Source organism: Leopardus geoffroyi, chromosome B4 (assembly GCF_018350155.1).
Source record: "Leopardus geoffroyi isolate Oge1 chromosome B4, O.geoffroyi_Oge1_pat1.0, whole genome shotgun sequence".
Taxonomy (NCBI): domain Eukaryota; kingdom Metazoa; phylum Chordata; class Mammalia; order Carnivora; family Felidae; genus Leopardus; species Leopardus geoffroyi.
In genome coordinates, this window is record NC_059341.1 from 53,982,092 (window position 1) to 54,009,783 (window position 27,692).

The 27,692-nt window shown below is 35.0% G+C and overlaps 1 protein-coding gene across 5 annotated transcripts in view; it reads right to left on the bottom strand.

Annotated features, from left to right (window-relative positions):
- Positions 1–27,692, bottom strand: part of SLCO1A2 (solute carrier organic anion transporter family member 1A2) — a 126,400-nt gene that overhangs the window by 68,402 nt on the left and 30,306 nt on the right. The gene's annotated exons all lie outside the window — the stretch shown is intronic.

The following is a 27,692-nucleotide window of genomic DNA, read 5'->3' on the forward strand; positions in this document are numbered from 1 at the left end:
GTATTGCACCTACATCTCTCCATCAGATCATATCTACCCTATCAGCAACGTCCCTTAGTATCAGCTGAGAGAGGAGACAAAAAATATGAGCTTGAGACAAAAAATAAATAGATGGGTGAGCTCAATATGTGAATTTGATGCAGTTGTCCCTAAAGAACAATTAGTATATAAGGTTTTCCCCCTGGGGACCTGCCTTAATGGCCAAGACATCTTCAATGGAAAGAATTTTATTTTACAATCATAGATTACTGGGCTCTAAATAATTCCTTTGAATTCTGCTTGGAAACACACCATTGTCTGAGCACATCTCTCTTTTGTAGTGTCTATTATCAATTCCAGTTAGCAACAACCAGCTCATGCTATCATTTCTGCCACAAAAACCTCCTTGCCTGTGCCACAAGTTCATTAGGTACTTTTTTCATTTTCTAGGCTATTGCAGGCAAACTGACCAAATGGTTTACCACCATGTAACATGAGTCACCATTTTCCTAAATCATATTATAGGTTTTTGCCATCTGATTAGAAAACCAGTGATGCATACTTCATGTTTTTGTTGCAGAAGAACCCTATTTCTAGTACCAGTTTCTGTATGTATACAGTTTTGTGCAATAATGCCACATAACAACCTCAAAAACCTCAGTGGCATCAAAACAAGAACTATTTTCACATTTATAGCTCTGTTGTTTGGCTGTGGGTTGGACATAGGCAGTACTTAGCTGAGACAGGCTGGAGCCTAGGCTTCTGTCATGGTTTATTTCTATTCCACATATTTTCACTTAGAAATACAGGTTACCTGAAGCATATTCTTCTTTTATTTATTTGTTTATTTTTTTTAAATTTACATCCAAACTAGTTAGCATATAGTGCAACAATGATTTCGGGAGTAGATTCATTAATGCCTCTTACCCATTTAGCCCATCCCCCTTCCCACAACACCTCCTATAACCCTATTGTTTATTCTCCATATTTAAGAGTCTCTTATGTTTTGTTCCCCTCCCTGTTTCTTTATTATTTTTGTTTCCCTTCCCTTATGTTCATCTGTTTTGTATCATAACGTTCTCATATGAGTGAAGTCGTATGACATTTGTCTTTCTCTGACTGACTAAATTCACTTAGCATAATACCCTCCAGTTCCATCCATGTAGTTGCAAATGGCAAGATTTCATTCTTTTTGATTTCTGAGTAATACTCCATTGTGTGGATATATATATATATATACATATATATATATATATATATATCACATCTTATTTATCCATCCAGCCATCGATGGACGTTTGGGCTCTTTCCATATTTTGACTATTGTTGACAGTGCTGCTATAAATATTGGGGTGCATGTGTCCCTTTGAAACAGCATAACTATATCCCTTGGATAAATACCTAGTAGTGCAATTGCTGGGTCATAGGGCAGTTTTATTTTTAAGCATATTCTTCTCACATTAGATGACAAGAGTGCAAGTGAAGCAAGTAGAAGATGCTATTGCAGTGTTCCTTAGTGCTTTGTGCTAAACCTACACAGTATACTCTGCTTGTATTCTACTGGCCAGAGTATGCCAAATGGCCAAGTCAGTGATGGGGGACAGGGATCATAGCATATTCACCCATAGCCAGAGGATCTGAAAAGTCATATGGCCCTAACTGTCAGATCCATATTCGTTTCTATACTCACCCTATGCTCCAGCTATCTGTATCTGCTACTTACTTTTTCAAACTCACCTACCACTATGTTCTTCCATCTTAATAGAAAATTTTTCTGCTTTCTCTGCCAATTCCTCTTATTCTTCAAGGTCAAACTCCCAAAGTACCATTCTTTGAAGTCTCCCCCATCCCATCTTCATCAATATTTACTTTCATACAATTTTTTTTTGTTTTTCACTGAATCAGTTTCTGCATTATAAAATATATAGGTATGTGTATCTCCAGGCAGATTACAATCTCTTTAAAGGAAGATACAACATTTTACTCATAAAAAAGAGCTTCTTGTACAAAAAGCCTTCCCAGACTATGTGTCACTTATTTAGTGAACAGGTTAAAGGTGTAGTGGGATGCTAATAGCCCAGCCAAAAGAGGGCCAGTCTGGGCCTGGAACAGCCAGAGTCCCTAAGACTGTCACCTCTAGCTGGGAGCAGCCACTTTTGTTTGTACCGATATACAATACAAATAGTTATTTTTTATATGTGCTATAGAAAAAGCTCTAAAGCACCTAGACAAGTGTTGCTCTGTTAATAAATAGTTCATAAATACTCACTGAATAACAAACTGTAAATTCTTTCTATAAATTAAATAGCACTTTAAAATCATGTATTTTAAAATAAACATTCTAAGTTCAAAATACTACAGATCAGTATGAATCATACATTTTCTTGGAGCTTAAGATGCATAAATTAAATAAGCTGTCATGGGATTTCTTAAATATGATGTTAATACACATAACAAATATGATTGTGCAATTTATAGAAAAAGTACATGCTTGAATACCATTTAAAAAGGCACTATTAACTAAGTATTTTTCTTTATTAAATATTTTGAAGTCAACCAATAGGAATAAGTCAGATAATAATAAATAGAATTTGCCTAAGAAAAATTGTCCAGCACAATTTTCTGGTTAGGAGAGAATTATATTTCCTTGGGGCTAATGAAAACATGCCAAGGTGAGTTACGATATAAACTAATTTCTGTGTGTCCATTTTATCTATATCTGAATGTTGGCTGATCTGATTTTCCCTCCTACAAGGCCAGAAATCTGAAAATATGATACAAGCTAAAGAATGGGCTGTCTCATCTCTTATGTCTGAAACTATGGTGCTGTCTCTGCATCTTACTTGTATTCGCGCCACTCATACCAATGCAGACGAGATAGATAAAAATATGAGGCACTTCTCTTAGTTTAGAGATCTGCCACCATGGTAGAGGAGACTGTTAAAAAGATTTATAAGTAAAGCTTTATTTAATCCCATCTGTTTCCCTTCTAACTAGTCCTTGAATCAATTCCATTTTATTTCCTTTGCCACCACCTTTGTCCAATTTGCCATCTTGTCTAATGTTCTCTATGCTAGCATTTTTATTTATTAAGGGAAACAATTATTTCTCCTTTACTTGATTATATAGCTCTCCCCATCCTGCTTTGCACAGATTTGGTTAGTAAACATATATACCTAATACATACAGAACACTCTTCTAGATGCATGCAGCTTTAGAAAATGCAGTTTCTATCTACATGAGGCCTATGGCTTATTAAATAAAATATCTATAGCAGTAACTATAATGTAAAGTTATGTCATGCCAATGCATAGACAAAGGAACAAGAATGTAAGTTCTGGAGCCAGACTGATTCCAATCCTGACTCACAACTGTCTAGCTACATGACCTTGGAAAAATTATCCAACTTATTTCCTCATCAACGAAATGTGCTCAGTAAGAGTACCTACCTTGAAGGTTTGTTTTGAGAATCAAATGAGTTACTATGTGCAGAGATCCAAGCATCATTCCTGGATTGCAAAAAGTACTAAACAAATATTAGTTACTATTATTACAGGAGAAAAAGATCACTTTTAACTTAGGGAATCACAGAAAGTTTCATGATTTAGGCAGCACTCAAACTGAACTTGAAAGGTAGAGGTTAAGCATTCTTGACAGAAAAGTGAAAAAGCAAGTCTGTCATGAAATAAGCAGGCTCCTTCAAGAAGCTCTTCATTCCCCGCGGGCATACAGAAAATGGGGTAAATACCTTAATGTGGGCAACTGGTAATTAGTGAGACTATATGATCTATGATTGCTTCTTTTCTGGCTCCTTCCCTCTCCTGCTATTTCTAACAGGATGATGATTTCTCTGTGTGTAAAAACACAAGGATGGATTAGATGATTATATTAATTTCCTGAATAGGAAACCGAATTCGTTATGAGATTACTTGAAAGTCATGTACTAGATATTTGCAGGGGAGAGCCATCACTTGCCTGGCTCCCAAAGCAGTCCCTTACCTACAGGCCTTTAGTTTCTCCCCAACACTGTCCTCCTAAGGCCCCAACACACATGTACATGTGCACACACATACACACATACACGCATATCCACGCACACATCTTATTTTGCATCTATACACAGGTAGATAAATGTACATTCTAATGTGAACACCTAGAGGTAATGACTCCTGTTTTGTCTCTATTAACTGAAAGTAATGACTGGTTTCAAACCAAACAGAAGAAAAAAGTAGCCCTGTAGTCTGCTGTTACAGGCATTTTTTTTTAAGTAGAAAGAACCATGAAGAACTTCATGCAAACCAGGTGTAGCTAACCTTATTGGGCATGAAGGAGAAAGTAGAGCTGATGAAAGTCTGGTCTGTATCCCCAAAAAGACGTGAATAAGTCAGGCACAAAAACCATTGCTTAACACTAGAGGAAGCTGAATAAGAATACTTTTGAAAAGTCACTTAGGACATATTCACACTAGCTGTCTGCATTTTAAGTTAGTAGATTCTTGCCAACTTTGTTGTTTATTTGAAACTACATGGAGTTGACATCAGTATCCCAAGCGGTCAAAGTATTATCTCCAGTTAGCCAACCAAATTTTTAAGCAGACCCCTTAATGATATCATTTAGGATAGATACATGTGTTGAAATATGACTTGAAATACATTTGAGTTTATCTGGATCATCTGAATTGCTTGCAAATTTAGCTATGTTACACAAAGAGCTTTGATTAATATAATCTAAGGAAAGAAATGTGATGTAAGTTGACTGTAGCTCAAAGACTTCATTTTCCTAAAGTTTTTCACAAAAAGGTCATCAGTTGTGATTCATCAATCACTGGCTAATGAAACCAGATAATATTTTACTTTCATTACTCACCAGGCCATGATTCTGAGTTTGTGGAAATGTGACTGTCTTCAAATTCATCATATAATGGCAAAAACATTCTTGGTTAGCAGAATAGCTAATATATGTAACTTACTAATGTATATTTTGTTTAAAATATCATTGGACCTACCAATATAGAAAATTTTTAATTAAGCATTTTTGGTGGTCTGTTAACTCTTTTCTTTGGGCTGGGCCAGAATAAATGGTTGTCTATATGATGGGATTTTAAGTAAACTAATTCCAAAATATCACTCTCAAAAGGTTAAAAATTTCCTATATTCCTTTATAAGATATTACAGTTTCTGTTAAAAATGTAGTTCCATGAATAAAAGAGACTCAGTAAATATGTGTAGATTGGATAATAGTATATTAGCCACTATCAGGTTCCCTTATGCACAGTGAAATATTTGGTCAATAGATACAGCTAATCACTTATGAAGTTGTACCTCATGCCTCCAGTTAAGCTAAAACACCTATATATACTGTAAAAAATCCACACACATGTGCCACGTACCCATGTGATATACACCTGTCATCTTGAAAATCAAATTGTCATTGTCATTTATTTTTCCTTCCTTAGTCTGTATGAGAGATGACAGGCTACATCAAGGACTGACATCTTTTTTTTTTTAATTTTTTTAATCTTTATTTATTTTTGAGAGAGAGACAGTGTGTGAGCAGGGAAGGAACAGAGAGACACGCACACACAGAATGCGAAGCAGGCTCCAGGCTCCGAGCTGTCAGCACAGAGCCCAATGTGGAGCTCGAACTCACTGAGCTGTGAGATCATGATCTGAGCCAAAGTCGGATGCTCAACTGACTGAGCCACCCAGGTGCCCCAAGGACTAACTTCTATGGCAAAATATTTTTCAGTCCTTTTTGCTCTTCTCCCTTTCCCTTAACTCTTCAGACATGTCCCTCAGGGGCCTCATTTTGCTACTTTCCAATGTGATGCCAGCTTATTCTCACTAAGAGGTAACATCCTCTTCTGCTGCCTCTTAATTTTGAATTTACTATGCTCCTCCCAGGCAGGTGCATATTTTAATGGGCCTTTTGTTAAAGTTTTTCATTAAAAAGACTGGCTCACATGTTGGGAATTTTAGCACACAAGAAGCCAAAGAGGCAAATGAATATTTGCTAGGAAAACCCTTTAAGATCCTTCATATTATACTGTAACTTATCTGATGAATGTAGCAGAAAATTATATTCATGAGAGAAAGATGAAAGAAAATGAACATATTAATTAAAGTCCCACTCTATGCATAATAATGCATTTGGCTCATCAAGTTATAAACAATTTTCTTTTTTTAATTGTTTTTAATGTTTATTCATTTTTGAGAGACAAAGACAGAACATGAGTGGAGGAGGGGCAGGGAGAGAGGGATACACAGGATCCAACGCAGGCTCCAGTTTCTGAGCTGTCAGCACAGAGCTCGACACAGGACTTGAACTCCTGGACTGTGAGATCATGACCTGAGCTGAAGTCAGATTCTTGACCTACTGAGCCACCCAGGTGCCCCACAATTTTCTTTTTTAAAGGTAAAGTAGCAGTCTGAGGTTTTAGATTTAGAGTAGGTTTTTCTGTACACTGAATTCAGATGTTAGTAAACCCCAGCCCTTTTCTCTTTAATAACTAACTGTAGTACTGCTTGTCCTTTTTCTTGGTAAGATCAGTGTTGATAATAAAGGTTCTTTCTTCAAAATCCCTAGCTCAAATGAACAGAACGATTTTTCGAATCCATGTTTTGTAAATACAGAGAAATTAATCTATAGGAGACAGTAGATGGTAGTTAAATACACACACAAAACTAAACCATAACAATACCTTCAAAGAAGCAGATTAATATTCAATCTTCAGTTACTTGTTGCTTTGCTTTGATTTTGATCTGTTTTTGTTTTATGTTTGATTTTGTTAAGCACAGTTGCAGAATTTTCTAAGACTTTTTATAGTCCAAATTTAATTCATTCTTTACCTAAGCTCAGATAATCAAGGTATGTGAAAGTCTAAATGTATTGTGCATATTCATATAGACTCTACCTGCTCCTTGCACTAGAAAAACTAAATTATTGTAAATCTGTGGATCAATGCTTATCATATGAGCATAGCAGTCTAGAGACTGAGAATAGACTATTCTAAAAGTTTAGAACCAGAGAAAGAATAACAGATTTATCTGCAAGCAAGCCCCATACTATCTTTTTTTTTTCCCTTTGGCACAAACAATAATAACTATGTTTGTTAATTTTAGGTGAATGGGTAATCCTAAAAAATTTAGGTTCACTATCAATTTGTGGGAATGGATTTATAGTATCATGTTACGAATTGTAATTGATTTTAAATTGGCTTTTGTCACGTCATCACTGAAGCCAAGTAGTCAAGACTGAACCAAAGGTATAAAACTGAAATGCATTTTTCCATTCCAAGTCATGAAAGACAACCACAAATTATGTTTTTTTAAGCAAATGAACTGATAATAGAATTAAATCTGACATCAGTTACAAAGTCAGTTTACCAAATGGCAAGGTTTCCAAATTTACCAAATTTGCAAACTTATAAAAACTTGTCATAAGGCATATTGTTTTTAAACATACATATATTTTCATTAAATACATTTTATTATTTTTTTTCATTATATGAAGTTTATTGTCAAATTGGTTTCCATACAACACCCAGTGCTCATCCCAAAAGGTGCCCTCCTCAATACCCATCACCCACCCTCTCCTCCCTCCCACGCCCCATCAACCCTCAGTTTGTTCTCAGTTTTTAAGAGTCTCTTATGCTTTGGCTCTCTTCCACTCTAACCTCTTTTTTTTTTCCTTCCCCTACCCCAAGGGTTTCTGTTAAGTTTCTCAGGATCCACATAAGAGTGAAACCATATGGTATCTCTCTTTCTCTGTATAAATACATTTTAAAGAATATTCAATTTGTCAAAAGCTGAGTCCTAGGCTTATTTGGTCTTTATTATTTTCTAATAAGTGTATAGAATATATTAAATATATTAAAATTTAATATGTTCTAAAATATAAGTATATTAATTAAATACAGCCTAATAAGATGGTATTATAAGCATAATAAATATGAATAAATTCATTGAATAGTAATATTTGTGATAAATATATTCATGAAGAATACAATTAGGAAGAATGCATTTATGAAGAATGTATTCATATAACATATATTCTTCAATAGGTTCTTGACTATATTCAAGAAAAAAATAATCATATTCACTTTATATAACCAATAAATTATGTTTATAGGAAACCATACAAAAAAAAACATTTAATGTGCTCATAGAGATTAATCCTTAAAACAATATTTTTGGTAAACTAGTAAATTTAAAGTCTGTTCCATTAATGGCTTTCAGTGCCTTGATCTTTGAAGAATTCACTACTTCCATAAAATTGTGGTGAAAAGGTAGTATGTGTTAAAGAGCAGTCAAACACAGAAACATGTTTTTTGAGCACAGGATGTAGATCAAAAATGGGTTATTGTGTTCGAAAGAATTTGCCTTTTTGTATGTACAGTCAATCAAACTAAAACTGCTATGTGATTTTATACTGAGAAGATATATCCCCAAAAGAAAACATATATGGAACAATAACTATCTTTTATCCCTGCTTTAGCGGAAGCCATGGGCATAGCCATCTTTCCAGTAGTGATAAATATCTCATTTTAGATTCCAGAGCAATTTCTCTTTGACTGAATTTTGGCCTGTTGTGTGACCCAACCTCCAATATCATCAGATGTTGTATATCCTGAATTTGCATACTTCCTTATGAAAGAAACACCCACATTTTCCAATGTACCTCATTTGGACACAAGATGAGCTAGCTAGCAAGCCATACAAATGACATTGTGCCATTAACAATATGTCCAGTGTGTTTTGCAGTAATTGCCCAATGTAAATCCCCTTGTGTAAGGTAGAGCATTTCCTTCACTCCTTGTGGAAATCTCTTAGTAACATGACTGATCTCAAATTCAAACTTATTTCAAACTACAGTGGGGGGGGGGAGAAAGCTGCTATTTATAGACAGTCAAAACTGTGTTATTGAAAGATGAGGACTGTTTTAAGATACAGAGGAGTTGTCTTTATTTTTGCTAACTTCATATGGAAAGAAATTGTTGAAAGTGAAACACCTTTGAAGATAACTTGCTTAAAATTCATTGTCAATAAGCCCAAATTGATCTATTTCCTCAAGTACAATTTATTCGGTATACACAGAGTACAAAGTGGCACACTGGGCATTAGAGTTAAGCGGTAGCCTTGGTCCATTTCATCACCTTTTCTAACTCCATTTGCAGTAATTGTCTCTACTTCACCATTACCATGTATTATAGCTCATCAGGCATGCTTATTGTTTCATATGCCTAGGTCTCAACAATATTTAAGTTTCCCTGTGGCCTAGAACTATGGTTTTACCTTATTTTTACACCCATATTTCCTAGTTAGTGCTGAGTTTCAAATGTGTACTGCGTTCATACTGCCAGTCAGTACAATAATGTGGATTCAAGAGATCTCAACCAAATCAAATATGACTAAATGAATGGCTGGTCTCACTTTACTGGAACTGTTTTGACTGCTAGAGTAAGTAGGAATTTACATACATCATTCTCCTCATCTTTAGGCCCAGTGCTCATTGAGTCTTATACCAATCCACAAATGATCAAGCACATGACTCTTTTATCTCTTTACTTTTATTATCAATTCAACTCAGTCATTTATTATTATCACTTTTCTTGAGATAGTTGGTTACCATAAGAAAAATACTAAATTCCCACTTCATTCCATAGCCCAAAATAAATTCCAAATATAGTTCTGGAAGAAAATTTTTGCATTATTTATAGGCTATGATGGAAGAAAAGACCTTTCTAAATATAAAAGTAGAGGCAAAAATACTTATATTAAATATTAAAAAGTTAAAATTTAGAGCAACAACAATAAAGAAAGAAAATAAAGTCTATTCATAGCAAATAAGAATCTGGGAAACACTGAAATACATATGACAAATTTTAATAGCTTTATATTAATAATGTTTACCTATCAATAAGAAAGATATACCATCAACAGAAACATGGACAAAAAAATAAGAACATATTCACAAAAGAATAAATAGCAAGTAAATTACCATACATTTGAAATTATAAACTTTAACAACTTTTTCAATAAATCACCTATAATCAGTATCTTTATTTCTTGACCTCATTTCTCAACCACTGTGGCTTCCAGCCAAACTGTTGCACTAAAATCCTTCATCAGAACCCCTAGTGAGTTCACTGTTGCTAAATCCAACAAACATCTACCTTTTAGTCCTTCTTTTTCTTCACCTTTTAGCAATATTGGACACTGAGGACCATTCTCTTTTAAAAATATATATATTATCTTCCCTTGGCTTCATGGTATCATGTTCCATATCACCTCTTACCTGTACCCTCACTGCATTTTGAGTCATTTATCAACCACCAGAGATCAAAGGCAGAAGACATTTTTATCACTTGAATTAATATTAATTTGATTCAGCCATTTATATTAATAGTAATGCTACCTTCCGTAGCTTTCTTTCTCTATCTGCTCCTTCTTACTCTCCTTTGGATGCTCCTCTTCTACCCACTCCATAAATGCTGGAAATTTTGAAGACTCTGTTCTGTTATTATTCTTCCCTTCCTCATTTTACCCCTGTGGAGATTACTTATTCCTATTGCCTCCATTGCCATCTATAAAGACACAAACATCAGACTCTTCCAACAATTGCCTGCTAAACTACTCAACTTGGATATTTTGCAAACATTTCAAATTTATTGTTACCAAACTGTCTAAATCGGAAAATTTGGAGTCCTCCTAGATTATATTCTCTCCCTCACTTCCACATTCAATGAATTGCTCAGTCTGTCAATTCTGCTTTATAAATATCTGCTGAATCCATCCACTTATCCCTGCTCTGTAATGGACATCTGTTGTTTTGACTTTCTAGCACCCCTCCACTTCTTTTTGTTACCAGAAGTCCTCTATTGGATTTGTTTTTAACTCATTGAAAATATGAGTCTGTCCTTTTATAGATGATGCAGCAGTAATAGTTGCTTTACTAGAGCCACCTGTGGCCTTGTTTGTAGCCATGTGGAAAAAGCCAGTCTGAGACAATCAGTCTGAAAAGTAGAAAGTACAAAAAAAAAAAAAAAAAAAAAAAAAAGGAAAAAGATGGGTAATGACAGCAAAGAGAATGGAAAAGAAAGGGAGAGGGAATGAGGAAGACACTGTTGGAGTTTGGGGTTTCCATTGTTCCTAAGAACCAGGTGAAATTTTTACTTTAATGTTTTGTTAAAAGAGTCAAAAATTCTCCCTTTTGCCTTAAGCCGGTTTAAGTTAGATTCCTATCACTTGTAACCAAAGAATTGTAATACAAGCTGCAAGTCACTCCTTTCCACATTGTTGCCTCCTACCTAATCTCCCCAAATGCACCCTTACTCTCCCCAAATGCACTCTTACTCTCCATTATCAAAATGCAACTAGAATTATATTTTAAAAATGAAAAATCATATCCTTAAAATAAAGTCCTCAATCTTAATGTGGCTTCCAAGGCCTTTATGTGATCTGACCTCTAAATACCTCTCACCCTGTGTCTTGAATCATTCGATTGGGGTCCATGTTCTAGCCACACTATATTTTCTTCAGTTCCTCAAACATCAGTCAGTCTGAAAAGCTCTTACTTCTGTGCTTCCCTGCATTTCCTTCACTTCCCAGCTGGGTCAACTTCTGCTCATCTGTAAGTGTATTCCAGGAGGCTGAGTCTAACACCTTGGCCTAAATTATAGCTCCTTTAGATATGTTCTTCATCATCAAGCCTTTAACTGCTACATGCTTAATATAGATTTAGAGTGACATATCATTTATACTTTTAAACCAGCTAAACTTTAAGTTCTATCAAAGTAAGAACGTGATCTGTCTTGCTTACCTCTGAATCATCTCCCCCACTTCCTACCATCACCCAATTCAGTGCCTGGAACACAATAGATGCCTATTAGTATTTGCTGAATTGAGACTGAATTTTAAAATACAAATGAGCTGCCATTTTTTACTCATCAAATTGTCAAAGTTTTCTTTATTATAATACTCAACATTGGCAAAGATCTTTCATGTACTGATGATGAAAGTATTGAAATGCCAACTGAGTAGAAGATATCAGGTATTTAAAACTGTAGTCTTTGACTTGACAATTTTATTTCTGGAAAGATTAAGAAAAAATTATGGACAAAATAATGTATAAGGGAATATTTACCACAGCTTTGCTTCCATAAGATATTTTTAAATTACAGAAAAAAAGCCTGAATGTCCAACAATAGGGATTGTTTATTTTATGCTTATACAATAGAATAAAATGTGGCCACATTATTGCGAGGTTATTATTGACATGGAAAAGTATTCATAGCACTACTTGGTAATGAGAAAGAATGAAATATGGCCTTTTGTAGCAATGTGGATGGAACTGGAGAGTGTTATGCTAAGTGAAATAAGGCATACAGAGAAAGACAGATACCATATGTTTTCACTTTTATGTGGATCCTGAGAAACTTAAGACCATGGGGAAGGGGAAGGAAAAAAAAGTTAGAGAGGGAGGGAGCCAAACCATAAGAGACTCTTAAAAAGTGAGAATAAACTGAGGGTTGATGGGAGATAGGAGGGAGGGGAAAGTGGGTGATGGGCATTGAGGAAGGCACCTGTTGGAATGAGCACTGGGTGTTCTATGGAAACCGATTTGATAATAAATTTCATATTAAAAAATAAATCATATGATCTACTGAGAAAAAAAGAAAAGTATTCATAGCATGTTCTTAAATAACAAAAGGCATGTTACAAAATGGTATGAAAGATATGATGTCACTTTAAGTCTACATGAAGATATATAGAGATTAAAAATCTATGTTGGGATAATATTCATCAAAATATTATGTTTTATTGTATCTTGGAGGTTTGACTAAGTTGGTTTTTACTTTAATATTTTTGCTTATATGTATTTTCTATGTTTTTTTAATGAAAATACTGGGTGATTTAAATTTTTTTCCTCACAAAATTGCTACCATATATCGAGTGTTTATAAATTTCTAGGCACTGTGGAAAATATTTCATATGCATTATGAAATTTACCACATAACCATAAAAGATTGCTTTTGTTATTCAGTATTATAAATGAGGAAATAGAGATTTAGAGATATTAACTTGTTTAAGGCCACACAACCTGGATTCCAATCCAATTTTGTCAGCCTCCAAAGCCTAACTTTTAATCATTACACTATAATAACAAGGTGCCTAAATGTGTACAAGACACTGTGCTAAGAGTCATTGGGTGAATAAGAAGTTAGCAATTAGTAGCTCTCACTTTCAAGTGGCTTAGCAGTCAATAAGTAAGACATGTAGACTACTATACAACATGGGAAAATATGTTTTATAACATGAGAGGTACAAACCTGGAGGTCACAAAATTCAGGGGTGTTTTGGGAATAACAAGCACGTCATCTTGTTTTATTAGTGTGATTTCTCAAAATGTGGCCTTTAGCCCATCTGCCACATATTTATCAGCTCATCTCAGGAGAAAAAAATCCCTACCAACTCAGGAGAATTCAAATGATTTCCATGAGCATCATACATTTGGTATCTTGCATTAAAAAAAAAATGCCTTACAATACTTATAAACGTTACTAGCAATATAATACTAAAGGCTTGATTCTTGGTCAAGGGAATATAAGAAGTGTACCAACACCAGGCTATATTGCGTTCCCAAATACCTGAGGTCAGACAAATGCCGTGTAACCCACCAACATCTCCTGGGCCTTTGGGTCTTGGTTTGTACCAATTTGAAATTGGCCTTAGGAAGTTTTCTCCTAGGTTTCAAACACATCTTGGGATGAATTTGAAGGACAGATTGAGGTGGATTCAAAATACCTCCAAATACCTGTATTCTTATGGAAGATGTCAGGCTCCCAATTGCATCAGCCTCTTAGTCACTACCTTAAAAGCTCTGCTAGAATTTTGTTTTGTTTTGTTTTGTTTTGTTTTGTCTTGTTTGTACTAGATGACATTTTAATTTTATTTTTTACTGTGGTAAGGACACTTAACATGAGTCCTAACTTCTTAAATTTCTAAGTACACAATACAGTATTGTTAATTATAAGCACAATATTGTACAGCAGATCTCTAGAATTTATTCATCTTACATAACTGAAACTTTATACCTCTTGAACAACAAATCCCTATTTCCCCCTTCCTTGCCCCTGCAACCACCATTCTACTCTGTATGAGTTTAACTATTTAGATACTAATATAAGTGGAAAATCATGCAGTGTTTCTGACATAGCATAATATCTTCCAGGTTCATCCATGTTGTCACATATAGACTAAGGCACCTTAATGGTTTTTAATGTCTCAAACTTCTTAGAACTTTGTCTAATTGATATCATCCACCCCTCCTGGTCTTCCTTCCCTTTGCATTTAAGGATAGCCTTTAAAAGGGAAGGTCTTCTGTTTTATTTCACAGACTGACAGGTTAGAATTGCACTTCACCAAAGCACTTCAGTCCAGACCTACACCAAGCCTACACCAGACCCACAGTTTATCCAGAGATAAACTGAATTTATCTCTGGAAATGCAAAGAGAAGAAATACTAAGATGGGTGAATGGTAACAATTAGATAAGATTCTAAGAAATTCAAGCCATTAAAAGCCTAGGGGGCTTTAGTATGGTAGCTCCAATTCCATATTGTCAGTAAAATCTCAAAGAGTCCTACTCCATTTTCCCAGTAACTGGGTCACCACCCCCATTTCTCCACCTTCACCTGTTTCAGTAAGGTCATCTGACTGAGAGAATCTCTAAATTGAACATTTGGGGCCCCCTAGTAGGGGTGCTACTAGGGCTGTGTTTAGATGTGTTCAAGAACACCAGTCATCATCATGAGACCTTCAAGTCTGCCTACGTATAATCACTCCTTTTTGCCTATCATCTGTTTATAGATAAAATTTTGTTGCTGTGAGCCTCTGAAACTGAACATATTTGTTCAGAATACATAGGTGTTGGCTCTTCCATCCACAGCCAAAGGTATAGTACAACAAATATCAACAGTCCATCTACGCTAAAACACACTGAAGTAAAAACACTCTTTCCCTGTGCAGTACATATTTGGTTGGTTCACTGATTAATTAGCTGTTTCTAACTAATCTGTCTGGGGGTAGAAGGAGTATGGGTGAATGTAGGCAAAAATATCTCAGTGAGCTTGGCAATTTTGTCACCCAATGAATTTACACTTAAAGTGAAACCACTAATCTAATCTGTTTTTATTTTAAAAAAAATTTTGTTAATGTTTATTCATTTTTAAGAGACAGAAAGAGACAGAGCATGAGTGGGGGAGGGGCAGAGAGAGAGAGGGAGACACATAATCTGAATCAGGCTCCAGAGTCTGAGCTGTCAGCACAGAGCCTGACATGGGGCTCAAACTCATGAACTGCGAGATCATGATCTGAGCTGAAGTCGGTCACTTAACCAACTGAGCCACTCAGGCGCCCCTAAACCACTAATCTTTAAAGCAATTTTTGGCATAAGTTATTAAACTTCTCAACAGTGGATATAAAATAGATAGATTTCAACTTAAATTTTATGTTACTCTGAGCAGTGCCATAACATAATCACAGGGTCTCTTCTTAAATTATTATAGGACCTGTGTAAATGAGCAAATCCTAATCAGAGTTCTTTTGACTATACACAGTATCACTTAAAACTCATCTTTGAGGGGCGCCTGGGTGGCGCAGTCGGTTAAGCGTCCGACTTCAGCCAGGTCATGATCTCGCGGTCCGTGAGTTCGAGCCCCGCGTCGGGCTCTGGGCTGATGGCTCAGAGCCTGGAGCCTGTTTCCAATTCTGTGTCTCCCTCTCTCTTTGCCCTTCCCCCGTTCATGCTGTGTCTCTCTCTGTCCCAAAAATAAATAAACGTTGAAAAAAAAAATTAAAAAAAAAAAAAACTCATCTTTGTAATTAGATCCAGCCACAGCATTCATAACTAAAAGAAATTACTATTTGGAGCCAGTTAATTTTATTGCATATCTACTTAGGTTGGAAGTTACTTAGATCAAATTGCAATAAAACTCAAATATGAACAACAGAAAGTAATATTATTTATAAAAGATTTCTAATATAAAACAAAACAAAAAATATAAACAAAATTTAAAAGAGCTAATGAACAAGATTTAATCTTAAACAAGATTTAAAATCTTAAACAAGATTTAAAAGAGCTAACTAGAACCATGATAGACAGTAATAGACAGTAATATTGTATAGAGGGGAATAAAGTTACTCCCAAGACTTCTACAACATGGAAGGTTTACAGCTTCTTTCCATACTTTTTGATTTGTGTTAAGGAAATATAAGAGCAAGAGCAGTCAGTGTTCAGTGGCTTTGGTAGGAGATAATGTATGATTGCTCTAATGGGCCTATTATATTCTTTTTTGTTCTTCCTTTTTATTTAACTCATATTTGAAAATCTCCTGCAGACAACTTGGCTCTTTCCCAGAGGTTTGGTTCAACCCCAGGTTCCATTGCTATCAGATCTAGTGGAGGTCAAAGCACAGGCCAAGTGGCTGCAGGTCTGCGAGGATGTAAATACATCCCTTTAGCATAGCTAAGGAGCATTTCTGATGAGTCAATAGAAAGAAGGTCAGGCTAATAATTATTCTCAAGTGGTCATTTTCTGCCATTTGACAGTTCAAATTTCCCAAATTTACCTTCCTTCAAACTCCAATCTTAGTTATAAGACTTAATTTCCTAAAAAAATTAATTTCCTAACATATATAATTGTTCCAACTGTGTGGCAGCTGTAGTGTGTGGAAATGGATGTTAGACTCTTTTTCCATACCCTAACATGAATGTGAAAAGTTATATAATCTCTCAAAGCATTCAAATGATCTTCAGTAGAAGTTAATTATTTCCTACTTCACAGGGTTGTTTGAAGATCAGGTGAGATATTATACAGAAGATCCTAACACAATGCCTGACACAGAGCAGATTCTAGATAACCATACATTTTTAATGTCCACCTCCCTCTTCCCCATAAGACATTGCTTTCCAACTCTTTGAGAACACTATGCCAACAATTATCTCTTTCTCTCCCCGCTCACCAAACTTCCCTTTCCTGATGGCTCCTGAAAGATCAATAAACATTTATTGAATGTGTAGTTAGCAAGTTGGCCAGGTATTTTTCCCATGTTATTTTAACCTAACCCTACCTCTCCTGAAGCTATTGGTCTTTCTTTCTCCTCTTTATGATGAAAGCTCTTCAAAGAGGCTATAGTAGAAGAATCCATATAAAGAGTATTGTCAGGGGAAGTATAAATGTCTGGGTGCTGTGCCCAAAATTTAGATGACATGTTGAAGTGCATATTTTCCACATACTATTTTCCCATCATAGTCTTAAAAGAATCCTTATCCTCAATATGTTGAGATCCACTGATAGACATCAGTAACATTTCAGGACTGTCACACTATTCCTTTATATCTGCTTCTCTCCTTACTATGAATTGAAATTTTCCTAGCTATAGCCATCAGTAAACTTTATTTTAATGTTTATTCATTCATTTTGAGAGAGAGAGAGAAAGAGAGAGAGAGCGCGCACACATGTGAGCAGGGGAAGAGCAGAGAGAGAATCCCAAGCAGGCTCTGCGCTGACAGCTCACAACTGTGAGATCATGACCTGAATCAAAATCAAGAGTCAGACACTAAACCGACTGAGCCACCCAGGTGCCCTGTCATCAGTGAATTTTTACTTGCCAGCTTCCAAATTCTATTTTTAGTCTTCATCCTACATAATGTATTTGTATCATGTGACATTCATCCCAAGCTTTCCTTCTTGGAACTTTCCCATCACTTCATTTTTGAAATTACTTTCATTTCCCAATGAGTCATGTTTGTGCGTTCCTATTTCTTTCTCTGCTCCTACTCTTCAGTATGACTCCTAAATTTGATGTGCCCCAAGATATTCTTTGTCTTAATTTATTCTTCTTGTACATCCTCTTTTTTCATTGTATAATTTATGTCCAAAAACATCCCACATTTCTAGGTTAGACCTATCCTGAAATCCAAATCCATATTTCAAGGTAATTAAAAAATAAATTGCATAAATACACTAAAGTTTTAAGTTTCACTGGTAATCAAAGAAATTCAAGTTATTATAAAAATATTGCGTTCTTTTACCATACAAGTGATGGGTAGGTTTTTTTTCCTAATAATATAACTGTGTTGAAAAATTTAAGGACGAACAGATACACTAATGCATTTCTAAAGATGAGCAGATTATTACAACCCTTATACAGAGGAATTTGGCTCCATAGCTCAGAATTCTTTGAAATATACCTACACAGTTCTGCTTCTATACTGTGAAGTTATACCAAAGGACCCTCCCACTAAAAGACAACTAGAACGAGGGTGCCTGGGTGGCTCAGTTGGTTGAGCATCAGACACCTGACTTTGGCTCAGGTCATGATCTCAGTTTCATGAGTTTGAGTCCCACATGGACTCTGCACGGACAGTATGGAGCATGCTTGAGATTCTCTTCCTTGATATTTCTCTCCCTTTCTCTCTCACAAAATAAATAAATTTAATAAAAAGGTAGCAAGAAATTGGATACATTAGGAGATAGATAGATAGATAGATGATAGATGATGGGTGATAGATATAGATGACATAGATACAGATAGGCATGGCTAAACTCATAAGAAGAAAAGGAAATCTCAAAGTAGGAGGGGTGAGACAATTAACTAAAATTTGAGCACAGCCACAAGTAAGTGAAAGAAAGTTGCCCTGGAAACAAATACTGATAAAAATCCTGAAATCATGAAGTCCTAACCTCAAGGTTGGAGAACTAATGTGAGTCTTCTATATAACTCTGGACCTTCCTTGGAGCTAAAGTGATCCCAAATACTGGCAAATTCTGATAGTGGCAGATGAAACCATAAATATCCTTTCTAAGGGAACATCCCACTATGGGCCCCTTGGATTCTTTTTTTTTTTTTTTTTAGTCATTTGTAGATTTTATTATCAGTTTTTATAATCATTTAATTATTTGTAAATTTAACTTTTAGACCTTTCATTGGTGATCAGTTATTCTTTCATCAGTATTAGAAAGATCTCTCTATAATACAGAGGTTTTTTTTTTTTTTTTTTTATTATATGAAATTTATTGTCAAGTTGGTTTCCATACAACACCCAGTGCTCATCCCAAAAGGTGCCCTCCTCAATACCCATCACCCACCCTCTCCTCCCTCCCACCCCCCATCAACCCTCAGTTTGTTCTCAGTTTTTAACAGTCTCCCATGCTTTGGCTCTCTCCCACTCTAACCTTGGATTCTTACAGATTGAATTTATTTATCCATATTTTTAAAATATTTATTTATTTATTTATTTATTTATTTATTTATTTTTGAGAGAGAGAGAGAGAGAGACAGAGACAGAGAGAGTGAAGAAGGGGCACAAAGAGAGGGTGATCTGAAGAAGGCTATGTGCTGGGAGCCTGATGAGGGACTTCAACTCATGGAACCATGAGATTATGGCCTGAGCTGAGGTTGAGCACAACCAACTGAGCCACCCAGGTGCCACCCCCTACAGATTGAATTTAAAAGCATATGATCTTATACATATAAATCAAGCCATTTTGACTGAAAGCTATCAGAAACAAAATACAGATTAAATTTCTAAGGAAATTCATATGCTGAAATTATCAGAAACACAACACTAAACATATATTAAATGATTAAAAACCTAAAGTTGGATTATTTTAAAATCAACCAAAAAAAGACTATTATAAATGAACAAGAAATATTTAAAAGTAAAACAACTTAACCTTTGATATTAAAAGCTCATTTAATGGGTAACAGCATATCAGATAGAGATGAAAGAGACAATTCATGAACTGAAGAAGAGATTTCAGGATAATACTCAGAATTAGTATAAAAGATTCAGGAACCAGACTCAATTTGAATTCCGGCTCTATCACTAACTGGGTCTGTGACCTTAGGTATGTTGCTATCCTCTTGTATTTCAGTTTCATCATATATTAAAAAATAGGGGTTTGTGTAAGGATGAAGTGCTTGGACCAAAGCTGATAATATTAAGCCTATAGAACAAATATTATTGATATGACAGAGGTAATTCCAAAATATCTATTATATCAAGAAACACATGGGCTTAACTTCCCTACCAAAAGAAGGAGTTTTTCAGATAACTCACAAATGAAATTTCACCTTATGCTGTGTAAGAAACACACTAAATATAAAATTATTCAGAAAGATTAAAATAAAAGAATGAGCAATGATATACACAGCATATGCAAAAAAGAAAAGAGAAAAAGAAAAAACAAGAGTCATGATAATGTCTAACAAGGTAGAATTCAGAGCAAAAAGCATTAGAAAAAATACAGAAAGGTAGTTTAAAGGTACTAAACAGGACAATTCACAGAAAAATATGTGTGATACATTTCTGTGCACCCAGCAACAGTGAGGCAATTTCACACAGCAGAAAATTCAGGAGGTACAAAGATAAATCAGCAAAAACAATAATTGGCCTTAATTCTCTTCCCAGTCTAAGACATAACAAGATGAAAAGCATTAAAAAAGGATTTAGAAGACTTGAATTACATTTTTAATACATTACATGATATGCACATGTATTGAAATTTGGTAACTGAAGTAGAAAAGTATGGCTTTAAAAATGTGCTTTTGGAACCTTGACTAAAACCGATCATTTATTAGGTCACCAAGAAAAATTTATTAAAGTGTAAAGTAAAATCAATACAGAAAACATTGTTTGACCACAAAACAATAAAAAGATACTCCTCCACTGAGGTTTTAAAAACAAACCTGTATTCCATTGTGTATATAAACCACAATTTCTTTATCCATTCATCAGTTGATGGACATTTAGGCTCTTTCCATAATTTGGCTATTGTTGAGAGTGCTGCTATAAACATTGGGGTACAAGTGCCCCTATGCATCAGTACTCCTGTATCCCTTGGGTAAATTCCTAGCAGTGCTACTGCTGGGTCATAGGGTAGATCTATTTTTAATTTTTTGAGGAACCTCCACACTGTTTTCCAGAGCGGCTGCACCAGTTTGCATTCCCACCAACAGTGCAAGAGGGTTCCCATTTCTCCACATCCTCGCCAGCATCTATAGTCTCCTGATTTTCTCATTTTAGCCACTCTGGCATGAGGTGGTATCTGAGTGAGAACAAACTGAGGGTTGATGGGGGTGGGAGGGAGAGGAGGGTGGGTGATAGGTATTGAGGAGGGCACCTGTTGGGATGAGCACTGGGTGTTGTAATGGAAACCAATTTGAAAATAAATTTCATATTTAAAAAAAACCTGTAGAGTTAAAGAAGATGATAAAAACAAACGAAAAGTGCAGAATTTCTAGAAAACAACTGTTATGGTTGAATTATGTTCCCTTCAAATTCATATGTTGAAGTCCTAACGGTACCCACGAATGCAACCATATTTGGAAATAGAGTCATTGCAGTTGTAATTAGTTAAAATGAGGTCAACTGGAGTAGTTTCATTCCCTAATCCAATATGTCTGGTGTCTTAATGAAAGAGGGGTAAATTGGATGCACGCGCACGCAGGTGCGCGCGCACACACACACACACACACATACCACATGGAAATGAATACAGAGATGGGTATGATGCTTCTTCAAGCCAACGAACACCAAAGACTGCCAGGCAATCACCAGAAGCTAGGGGAGAGGCATGGAACAGCCCTCAGAAGGAAGCAATCCTGCTCACATCTTGATCTCAGACTTCCAGCCCCCAGAACTATGAAACCATACATTTCTGTTTGTAAGTCACTCTGTTTGCAGTACTTTATTCAGCGGATTGAAAACATCACTGCTATTTTCTGTTCAGTTGCCCAAATTTCCAATTACACCATATTTCAGAGTTTAGTACCAAATAATACTGTAATATAATTAAATAAATAAGTCAAGCATCAAAGTGAGTAAATTAAATTCTCCCTACAGCCTCTTCTAACTCAAAGATTTTTGTTCATTTGTGTGCTTATTTTGTTTTGATTTGGGGGGAACATAATAGGCCTTTCGAAAGCTCCTAATCTGTGTTAGGATCTTAGAAGTCATTGAAAATACATTATTTTTAAAAATACTAAAATAATATAGAAAGAACACATGTTCATTAAGATAATTTCTTGAGAAACTTTTAAAATATAAAGATGCAAACCTCGCATACTGAGCTCTCCACAGAAGCTTACAAATGAATTGAAGCTGTGAGGGAGAGGCATTGCTCACACTCCCCTAGACTTTGGTGGGGTGCAGTGGGCTCCTGTCTCTTTTCAAAATGTTACTCACATTTTTTGAATCTGGTAAGAGGAGATGTGAAGAAAGTGTTGGAGAAGACATTATTCACTTTAGGGACTGAAATTTTTCTGTGCTACATTTTTAAAATGTTTATAGATTTATTTATTTATTTATTTATTTATTTATTTATTTATTTACTGAGGGAGAGAGAAAGAGAGGAGAGTATGTGCATGAGTGGGGGAAGGGTGGAGAGAGAGAATCCGAAGCAGGGTCCACGCTCAGTGCAGAGCCCAATATAGAACTCAATCTCATGACCGTGAGATCAATGACCTCAGCCAAAATCAGGTTCAGACACTCAACTGACTGAGCCACTTAGGAGTCCCTCAGTGCTGCATTTTAAAGGATGGCAGGAAAGAATGGCTACATGTGGTGTGAAAACAATGGCAATTCTAGATTGCTTTCCAGCAAAGTGCTTCTGTGATTTTACAGAGGTGAAAGTATGTATGTTGGAAAAATTACCCATGTTGTTAATTTGTACCTTTTTGCATAAAAAATAATCTTACTTAAACCCTCAGAGTGGAGTGGAATGAAAAAAAACATTACTTGATGCAAAGTGGCATAGATTATAAACAAATTGTTTCACAGATTCTAAGGTGTACATATAGCATTATGAACAATAGCCAGACTATGGAGAGAGCCCAAATGTCCATTGACCGATGAATGGATAAAGAAAATGTGGATATAAAATGGAATATTACTCAGCCATCAAAAAGAATGAAATCTTCCCATTTGCAACAATGTGGATGGAGCTAAAATGTATTATGCTAAGTGAAATAAGTCAATCAGAGAAAGACAAATACCATATTATTTCACTCATGTGAATTTAAGAAACAAAACATGAACATATGGGAAGGGGGCGGGGGAGAAAAAGGGGAGAGAGGGAAACAAACTACAAGAGATTCTTAGTGATAGAGAACAAACTGAAGGTTGATGGAGGTAGGTGGGTGGGAGATGGGTTAGATGGGTAATGGGTATTAAGGAGGGCACTTGTGATGAGCACTGGGTGTTGTATGTAAGTGACAAACCACTGAATTCTACTCCTGAAACAAATACTGCACTGTAATGTTGGCTACCTAAAATTTAAATTAAAAAAAAAGGAAGAGAAAATAAATAATGCCCTCATGATGATCCCTCAGCTATTTTTTTCTTAACCCATTGGGCTTAATATATAAAACCATGATCTACCAAAATATTAAAAAAATATAAAAATAAAAACACATTTTTCCTCTGAAAATGTTTAGAACAATATTATTTCCACACTATTTGTGGCAATTCATTAAAAAAATAAGTTTGTAAACATTAATTTATCTTAATTCTGGTATAGTTAACATACAGGGTTATATTAGTTTCAGATGTACAATACAGTGATTCAACAATTCTACACATTACTCAGTGCTCATTACGATAACTGCACTCTTTAATCCCCATCACATATTTCACTCATTCCCCAACCCCCACATCCCCTCTGGTAACTATTTGTTATCTATAGTTAAGAGTCTGTTTTTCTGTTCATTGCTTTCTATTTTTGTTCCTTTGTTCCTTAAATTCCACATATGAGTGAAATCATATGGTATTTGTCTTTCTCTGACTGATTTATTTCACTTAGTAGTATACCCTCTAGATCCATCCATGTTGTTGCGAATATCAACATTTCAATCTTTTTCTTTTTTTTTTTTTTTTAGCTGAGTAATATTCCATTGTGTATATATACTACAACTTCTTTATCTGCTCATCTATCAATGGACACTTGAATTGCTTCCATGTTTTGGCTATGTAAATAATGCTTCAATAATCATATGGGTGCATACATCTTTTTGAAACAGTGTTTTCATATTCTTTGAGTAAATACCCAGCAGTGGAATTCCTGGATGGTATAGCAATTCCATTTTTAATGTTTTGAGGAATCTCCATACTGTTTTCCATAATTTTGCATAGTTTGCATAGTTTGCATTCCCACCAAGGCATTAGGGTTTCTTTTTCTACACATTCTCACCAGCACCTGTTGTTTCTTGTGTTTTTTATTTTAGCCATTCTGACAGGTGTAAGGTGATACCTCATTATGGTTTTGATTTGCATTTCCCTGATGATGAGTGATGTTGAGCATCTTTCATGTGTCTGTTTGACATCTGGATATCTTCTGTGGAGAAATGTCTGTTCATGCCTTCTGCCAATTTCTTAATTGAATTACTTGATGATTTTTTTTATATATTTTGGAAACTAAGCCCTTATCAGGTATACCATTTGCAAATATATTTCCCATTAAGTAGGTTGTCTTTTAGTTCTGTTCATTGTTACCTTTGCCATGCAGAACCTTTTTATTTTAATGTAGTCCCAAAAGTTTATTTTTGCTTTTGTTTCCCTTGCCTCAGGAGATATATCCAGAAAAATTTTGCTATGGCCAACATCAGAGAAATTACTGCTTGTACCGTCTTCTAGATTTTGTTTGGTTTCAGGTCTCACATTTAGGTATTTAATTAGTTTGAGTTTATTTTTTGTGTACGGTGTAAGAAAGTGGTCCACTTTCATTCTTTTGCATGTAGCTGTCCAGTTTTCCCAGCGCCATTTGTCAAAGAGACTTTTTCCCTATTGTATTTTCTTGTCTTGTTTATCAAAGATTAACTACCCATATAATTATGGATTTATTTCTGGTTTCTCTATTCTGTTCTCTTGATCTATGTATCCCTTTTTATCCCAGTACCAAACTGTTTTGATTATTACAGCTTTGTAATATATCTTGAAATCTGGATTTTGATACCTCCAGTTTGGTTCTTTTTCAAAATTGATTAAGCTATTTGGGGCCTTCTGTGGTTCCATACAAATTTTAGGATTATTTGTTTTAGTTCGGTGAAAAATGCCATTGATATTTTGTTAGGGATTACATTAAACTTGTAGGTTGTTTTATGTGGTATCAACATTTTAAAAATATTTGTTTTCCCAATCCATCAGCATGGAATATCTTTCCATTGCTCTGTGTCATCTTCGATTTCTTTCATCTATGTTTTATACTTTTCAGAGTACAGGTCTTTCACCTCTTTGGCTAAGTTTATTCTTAGGTATTTTATTCTTTGTGGTGAAGTTATAAATGGGATTGTTTTCTTACCTTCTTTTTCTGTTGCTTCATTATTAGTGTATAGAAATGCAATAGATTTCTCTATATTAATTTTGTATCCTGTGAATTTATAAAATCACTTATCAGTTCTAGTATTTTTTGGTGAAGTCTTTAGGGTTTTCTATGTGTAGTATCATGTCATTGGCAAATACTGAGACTTTTTTTCCCTTACTTGTATTGTATGACTTTTATTTCTTTCTGTTGTCTGATTGCTGTGGCTAGGGCTTCTAGTAATATGCTGAATAAGAGTGGTGAAAGTGGGCACCTTGTCTTGTTCCTGATATTAGGAAAGGAGCTGTCAGTTTTTCACCATTGAGTATGATGTTAGGTGCAGATTTTTCATATATGGTCTTTATTATGTTGAGGTATGTTCCCTCTAAACCTACTTTGTTGAGGGTTTGTGTCATGACTGGATGTTGTACTTTGTCACATGCTTTTTCTGCATCTACTGAAATTATTATATGGTTTTTATCCTTTCTCTGGTTGATGTGATATATCATGTTGATTGATTTGTGAATACCGAGCTACCCTTGCCTCCCATGAATAAATCCTACTTGATCATGGTGAATTTTTTTTACATATTGTTAGATTCAATTTGCTAGTATTTCATAGAGGATTTTTGCATCTATATTCATCGGAGATATTGGCCTATAGTTCTCTTTTTGATGGTGTTTTTATCTGGTTTTGGTGTCAAGGTAGTGCTGGCCTTATAAGATGAATTTGGAAGTTTCCCTTTCTCTTCTATTTTTTGAATAGTTTGAGAAGAATAGACATGAACTCTTCTTTAAATGTTTGATAGAGTTCACCTGTGAAGCTGTCTGGCCCTGGACTTTTGTTTGTTGGAAGTTTTTTGATTACTGATTCAATTTAATTGTTGGTTATTGGTCTGTTCAAGTTTTTTATTTCTTCTTCTTGTCAGTTTTTGTAATTTATCTGTTTCTAGGAATTTATCCATTTCTTCTAGGTTGTCCAATTTGTTGGCATATAATTTTTCATAATATTCTCTTAAAATTATTTGTATATCTGTGGTGTTGGTTGTGTGATTTCTCCTCTTTCATTTGTGATTTCATTAATTGAGTCCTTATTTTTTATTAATTTGGCTAGAGGTTTATCAATTTTGTTGATCTTTTCAAAGAACCAGCTTCTGGCTTCATTGATCTGTTCTATTGTTTTTTGTTTTTTGTTGTTGTTTGTTTTTATTTTGTTTTGTTTTTTAGTTTCTACATCATTTATTCCTGCTCTAATCTTTATTATTTCCTTCCTTCTGATAGTTTGGTGTTTTGTTTGATCTTCTATTTCTACTTCCTTTAGGTGTAGGTTTAAGTTGTTTATTTGAGTTTTTTCTTGCTTCTTGATGTAGGCCTGTATTGCTATAAACTTCCCTCTTAGAATAGCTTTTGCTGCATCTCAAAAATTTTGGACCATCATGTTTTCATTTTCACTTGGATCCATGTAGTTTTTTATTTCCTCTTTAAATCCTTGATTGGCCCATCCATTGTTTATTAGCATGTTATTTACCCTCCATGTATTTGTGTTCTTTCTAGATTTTTTTCTTGAGGTTGATTTCTAGTTTCATAGTGTTGTGTTCAGAAAAGAGGCATGATGTGATTTCAATCTTTTTGAATTTTTTGAGATTTGTTTTGTGGCCTAACATGTGACCTATTCTAGAGAATGTTCCATGTTCACTTGAAAAGAATGGCATTCCACTGTTTTAGGATGGAATGTTCTGTATATATTTGTTAGATCCTTTTGGTCCAATGTATCATTCAAAGCCACTGTTTAGTTGTTGACTTTCTGTTTGGATGATCTATTCATTGATGTAAGTGGGATGTTAAAGTCTCCTACTATTATTGTATTACTATCGATTGCTTCCTTTATGTTTGTTAATAGCTGCCTTATGTATTTAAGTGTTCCTATATTGGGTGCATAAATATTTATAATTGTTATAACTTCTTGGGGTGTTCCCTTTATGAATATGTAGTGTCCTTATTGTTAGAGTCTTTGTTTTAAAATCTATTTTGTCCACTATGAGTATTGCTCCCCTAGCTCCTAGCTTTTTTTTTCACTTCTGTTTGCATAAATGTTTTAATATCCCTTCACTTTCAATCTGCACATGTCTTTAGGACTGAAACAAGTCTGTTACAGGCAGTCTATAGATAAGTCTTGTTTTATTGTCCACTCTATTACCCTAGTATTTTGATTAGATAGTTTAATCCATTTACAATGAAGGTAATTATTGATGGCTGTGTACTTATTTCTCTTTTGTGACTTGTTTTATGGTTGTGTTTATAGTTCTTGTCCCTGTCTTCTCTTGCCCTCTTCTCTTGTGCTGGCATTCTTTGA